The sequence below is a fragment of the Ctenopharyngodon idella genome, chromosome 2, assembly GCF_019924925.1.
Source record: "Ctenopharyngodon idella isolate HZGC_01 chromosome 2, HZGC01, whole genome shotgun sequence".
NCBI classification, from domain to species: Eukaryota; Metazoa; Chordata; class Actinopteri; order Cypriniformes; family Xenocyprididae; genus Ctenopharyngodon; species Ctenopharyngodon idella.
The window spans coordinates 33,452,282-33,458,956 of NC_067221.1; the positions used below are offsets into that span (position 1 = coordinate 33,452,282).

At 40.2% G+C, this 6,675-nt stretch overlaps 1 pseudogene; it reads left to right on the forward strand.

Moving 5' to 3' along the window:
- Nucleotides 1–3,427: 3,427 nt before the first annotated feature.
- On the forward strand, nt 3,428–6,095 carry LOC127495231 (E3 ubiquitin/ISG15 ligase TRIM25-like; annotated as a pseudogene).
- The last annotated feature ends 580 nt before the right edge of the window (nt 6,096–6,675 follow it).

Genomic DNA, 6,675 nt, shown 5'->3' on the forward strand with positions numbered 1-6,675 from the left:
TCATTGTCTTGTTGGAAGGTAAACCTTCGGCCCAGTCTAAGGTCCTGAGCACTCTGGAGAAGGTTTTCGTCCAGGATATCCCTGTACTTGGCCGCATTCATCTTTCCCTCGATTGCAACCAGTCGTCCTGTCCCTGCAGCTGAAAAACACCCCCACAGCATGATGCTACCACCACCATGCTTCACTGTTGGGACTGTATTGGACAGGTGATGAGTAGTGCCTGGTTTTCTCCACACATACCGCTTAGAATTAAGGCCAAAAAGTTCTATCTTGGTCTCATCAGACCAGAGAATCTTATTTCTCACCATCTTGGAGTCCTTCAGGTGTTTTTTCATGTGTCTTGCACTGAGGAGAGGCTTCCGTCGGGCCACTCTGCCATAAAGCCCCGACTGGTGGAGGGCTGCAGTGATGGTTGACTTTCTACAACTTTCTCCTATCTCCCGACTGCATCTCTGGAGCTCAGCCACAGTGATCTTTGGGTTCTTCTTTACCTCTCTCACCAAGGCTCTTCTCCCCCGATAGCTCAGTTTGGCTGGACGGCCAGCTCTAGGAAGGGTTCTGGTCGTCCCAAATGTCTTCCATTTAAGGATTATGGAGGCCACTGTGCTCTTAGGAACCTTAAGTGCAGCAGAATTTTTTTTGTAACCTTGGCCAGATCTGTGCCTTGCCACAATTCTGTCTCTGAGCTCTTCAGGCAGTTCCTTTGACCTCATGATTCTCATTTGCTCTGACATGCACTGTGAGCTGTAAGGTCTTATATAGACAGGTGTGTGGCTTTCCTAATCAAGTCCAATCAGTATAATCAAACACAACTGGACTCAAATGAAGGTGTAGAACCATCTCAAGGATGATCAGAAGAAATGGACAGCACCTGAGTTAAATATATGAGTGTCACAGCAAAGGGTCTGAATACTTAGGACCATGTGATATTTCAGTTTTTCTTTTTTAATAAATCTGCAAAAATGTCAACAATTCTGTGTTTTTCTGTCAACATGGGGTGCTGTGTGTACATTAATGAGGAAAAAAAATGAACTTAAATGATTTTAAATATAACAAAGAGTGAAAAATTTAAGGGGGTCTGAATACTTTCCGTACCCAATGTAAGTTGCTTCACTATCGCCTCGATCATGAGAACCTTCAGGGAGGAAAACAGGTAGGTGTACCTCAGTGTACTCTACTGTAACTTTTGAGTGTTACAACACATGCATCAAAGTGCCTTACATACCGATAGAGTTTCTGTCTGCTTCCATTTTGTAAAAAGGATGTGTTACAGTTACAGTAATCAGTACTTCTATTTTTGTAGGACACAGAGACAATGGAATGGAAGAAGCCTAACTAGACATTTCAGTTGATGCGTGCCAGGGGTGGATCAGGCATGCAAGAGGATTTTCCCCCCGCTGCCTGGATAGGGCCAGTACAGCCTATGAAGTTGACGAGATTCTCTGGCCTGTCCCAGACCAAAGATGTGATGCTGGGGCAGAACATTTTTTGTTGTTTGGTGTATTGTACTGTACAGTACATTAAGGAATAAAAAATGTGCAAATGTATACGTGTGTTCATCATGTGAAAAGTTCCATGAGGGGGAGAACCACAAGCAACACAACTTATTACTGGTTTTTGTTTTTGGTTTTTGTAGTATTGTTTTGAACTTTAACTCACCAGTGTGTAAGACTATGTTGTAGTGTGTGTGTTTTTGACGGCATGTGTGTGATGTCTGAGGGCAAAGTTTGGTTTTTCAGCAAGAGTGAATGGTTTTGAGTGTAAAGCTTCATTTTGACCTGAAAATAGGATGTTTGGGGAATTGGGTGAGACGTTATGGATTTGTGTTTACTGTTTTGAGAATATGAGGCATAGTTTCAAGAAATGTGTTTAAGCAATCGAGAAAAACTGTAAATTCTTTTTTTTTTTTTTTTTTTTTACTTTTTTTGTCAGGTGGTACAACCAAATATTTGTAAATATATATAATTGTACCACCTGACATGTAAAGTGTACTAACCTACCTATACTTGAAATTAGCAGTTTTTATCAGCATTTGAGAGATCTACAAACTTTTTCACTCTGCCACAAAAATCTATTGATTTTCTATGGATGTTACATGATCAGGCTTAAAGGGATAATTCACCCAAAAATGAAAATTATCACATGATTTACTCACCCTCAAGCCATCCTAGGAGTATATGACTTTCTTCTTTCAGACAAGTACAATCTGAGTTATATTAAATAATGTCCAGGCTAATCCATGCTTTATAAATGGGAGTGGATGGTGGCTCAAATTCTAAAGTCCAAAAAAATGCACCCACCCATTATAAAAGAAGTCCACACGGCTCTGGGGGATTAATAAAGGCCTTCTGAAGCGAAGTGATGCGTTTGTGTAAGAAAAATATCCATATTTAAAAATTTATAACCTGTAATCTCTAGCTTCCGCTAACTGTCAAATGTGCGTTCATGAGAGAGTGGCGTCCCAGCTTATGACGTAGGACGCAGTCGCAGCGTGAGCTCCGGTAAGAATATGCTAGTCTCGCGAGAACCAAGTTGTTTACAGCAAAGGAAATCCATGTGAAGAAGCGAATTGTTTGATCTATACTCTACATTTTATTAGAGTTAAAATGGTGATTTCTTGTGAATTTTTGATGGACGTCGTAGACGCGTGCAATGTAAATAAGAGGTCATGAGCTCTCCGTCTCCTCAATTCTGTTTGTGCCACTGCTGCTGCAGCCTCCTCCATCTCCCGGAGTTCCTGGTCGGTATATTCCGGTTCAAACAAATATGGCTGGGCAAAAAACTCAGTCTCCTCTTGGCTTATATCGAAATCCTCCAACATTTTTCTTTACAAATTCTAGTTTTGTACTTTTAATTCATGACCGGTGTTTTGTTTTGCTTTCTCCTCTGCGCTTCTGTGTTCGTCACCGGAGCTCACACTGCGCCTGCGTCCTATGTCATAAGCTGGGACGCCACTCTCGTAAACGCGCATATGACAGTTAGTGGAAGAGATTACAGTTTATAAAGTTTTAAATATGGATATTTTTCTTACACAAACGCATTGCTTCACTTTATTAACCCCCCGGGGCCGTGTGGACTTCTTTTATAATGGATGGGTGCAATATATATGTGTATATGCCACCATCCACTCCTATTATAAAGCATGGATTACCCTGGACATTATTTAATATAACTCCGAATCATCTGAAAGAAGAATGTCATATACACCTAGGATGGCTTGAGGGTGAGTAAATCATGGGGTAATTTTCATTTTTGGGTGAACTATCCCTTTAAATGTCCTAATTGAACTAAAGGTTGTAGTGAGTTTCTAGACTGCCATCTAGTGGTAGTGTTTATTATATAACTGGCACATTTGCAAATGTTTTAAAACAAGGATATGTTTCAGTTCAGAGAAATCGAAACTAAAATGTTGTGTAAGTCTCTCTGTCTGTGAGTGTGCAAAATACAATGGCAGAATCCAGTATTTCAGTGGCTCAGGATCAGTTCAGTTGTTCAATCTGTCTGGATCTACTGAAGGATCCAGTGGCCATTCCCTGTGGACACAGTTACTGTACAATCTGTATTACAGGCTGCTGGGATCAGGATGATCAGAATGGAGTCTACAGCTGTCCTCAGTGCAGACAGACCTTCACTCCAAGACCTGTTTTAGGTAAAAACACCATGCTGGTTGAAGTGCTGGAGAAACTCAAGAAGACAAAACTACAAGCTGCTTGTCCTGCTCAATGTTACACTGGATCTGGAGATGTGGAGTGTGACGTCTGTACTGGGGACAAAAACAAAGCCATCAAGTCCTGTCTGGTGTGTCTGAACTCTTACTGTCAAAATCATCTTGAACAACATGAGAGTTTCTTCAGAGATAAGAGACACAATCTGATGGATGCCACTGGACTGCGGGAGATGATCTGCCCTCAACATGAGAAACTACTGGAGATTTACTGTCGTACTGATCAACAGTGTATATGTTATCTGTGTACAGTGGATAAACACGAAAACCACGACACTGTATCAGCTGCAGCAGAGAGGACTGAGAAACCGGTATGAACTCAGTAGTTGTGCTACACATAATAAAAATCATTGCATAATCCAAGATCATTTTCTAAACAGTTACTTATTGGTATCTCCCAAGGATCTCATTTTTTACTTGAGACAATTACTTTTTATGCAGTATGATTTATCAAATCTGTCTATTTGTTATTCCTACAGAGACAATTGGGTAAGATGCAAAAGAAAATGCCAGCAGAGAATCCAGAAGAAACTGAAGGAGCTTGAGGATCTGAGAGAGGCTGTGGAGTCTCACAAGGTGAGTTTTGAGCAGAACAACAACTGCTGGCTGCTGGAAGAGCTGTTTCAGACTCAGTTAGGACTCTCCTCAATCAGTCAGTGAGGAGCCAGTGCTGGAGCTCTTTTTACAGTCCCACTGAAGCCCACTGTGGGGAACAGGCTGTGTGAGGGACCAGTAAGAGCTGATTCTAATGCGTCTCTCTCTGTGTCCTAACAGCGCTCTGCACAGGCAGCAGTGGAGGACAGTGAGAGGATCTTTACTGAGCTGATCCGCTCCATTGAGAGAAGCCGCTCTGAGGTGACACAGCTGATCAGAGATCAGGAAAAGGCTGCAGTGAGTCGAGCTGAAGAAATATTGGAGCAACTGGAGCAGGAGATTGATGATCTGAGGAGGAGAGACAGTGGGCTGGAGCAGCTTTCACACACAGACCATCACATCCATTTCCTCCAGGTAACAGAGATCTGACAAACAGGACAGTGGTCTTGAGGGAGGGAAGAGATTGTGTTTCCTATCAAATGTTTTTTTTTTTTTTTGTGTCTTTGTGTCTGTGTAGAGCTTCCAGTTTCTCTCTCTGTACCTCCTGGATCTACAGACTCATCCAGCATCACTGTCAGTTCTCATCTCTCTTTTGATCATGTTGGTGAATCTGTGTCTGAGATGAAAATGATATCTGGCAGAGGTAAGCTTTACATTTCCTTGACATATACTGTATCATATGATGTCATGTAGAAAGACAATGCATACAATACAATATTTACTATAAATCCAGTTGCTCATTATGGCATAATAACAAACAGACTAAACTCCCTGGAGTCTCCAGCTCCTGTAGAATAGGAGTGTATGTGGATCACAGTGCAGGAACTCTGTCTTTCTACAGCGTCTCTGACACAATGACCCTCATTCACAGAGTCCACACCACATTCACTCAGCCTCTCTATCCTTCGTTTACAGCTAGACCCTTGGGGGTAGGATGGGGCTCAGAAATGTCACTTTGTGATCTAACAATATAGAGATTATGTGCAGAGATTCTACAAATAATATTGTAGGGTTTTTCTCAAGATATCATTGTCATGTTTTGGATTTTGGATATAATTGTCATGTTTTGCTTTTTTTTTTAAATAGAAATCAACTATATATTTTTTCACCTGACAGAACTACAGAATTCAGTGTAATTTTTTCATTATTTAGTAGGACAGCTTTGTATCTTCAAAGAGTTTATAAAAATGCTGTTCTAGCAGGTCACATTCAATAAACTACTGAATAAATGCAGTTAACAAACTTATATTAAATTTATTCTCTCTGTTCCTGCAATTCCCCCAAGTCCCTTATAAAAATGACCTCTCATTGACTGTTTAAAGAGAGGGAGTCCACAACGCATTCACTTAATGTAATTAAAACCTAAATTAAAGATGATTAGTATTAACATTACTTTTATCATGAGACTACAAGGATCTGCAGTGAGTTTCAGATCACTAATCAAATGTTGTGTTTTTGGTAGCTGTCATAATAAACACATGAAGGAATCACAATTGAACTGAATGGTGGACAAACGAGCAGCTGTCCAGTTTGGACTCTTTGAACATTGATCCTCATCCCCGAGAGCTGATGAAGTCCAAGCGCTGCTGTAATCGTTCTCTGAAGCATGTGGGTTGCAGTGGACTGAAGACTTGTCAGGTCAGGTTTTATTTGCTGACTGTTTTTAAAAACGGCTGCCAGCACAAAAATTATGAGAATTTCCCTTCACTTCCTTTTGCCCTACAGATCCTCAAAACTTCAGCAACTATTTGTATGCAAAGAGCAAAAGCTTTTCTGTGACTCAAACAGTAGAGAAGGGTGCTAGCAGCAACACCAAAGTACTGGGTTCAAGTCCCAGGCAATATATGATCTGATGTAATGTATGCAATGCAAGTCACTTTTGGACAAAACCATCTGCCAAATGCATAAATGTAACTTGCATTCAAAGGGTCTATAATTAACAATGAAGAATGTAAATGGCTTCAGATATTTGGTAATCCTGTGGGAAAAGAACAAAATGAGTGTTACAATCAGCATAAACACCAGATTTTTATTTTAATATATAATTATATATATTTTTACGGTGTGTATTTAAACATCTTTATTTTTTGTTTTTTATTGTTAGGTTAGGTAACTGAGTCAAATCTTATCTAAATTATAAGCATTTTAAAATACTACTTACAATCCGATAGAAAACTCCTCTGTGGGCTGTTCTGGCTCAACGACTTAATGCCTCAGGAGTATTTATTACAATTAGTATCTCTAGCAGTGCAAGTATTCTACAAATATTCTGTACAAACATTAATTAAAGTACAAATATGATAAAGTTTTTCAATCAAGGTGATATCAGCAATGGTTCTGGTGCCGGAGAAGCTCTT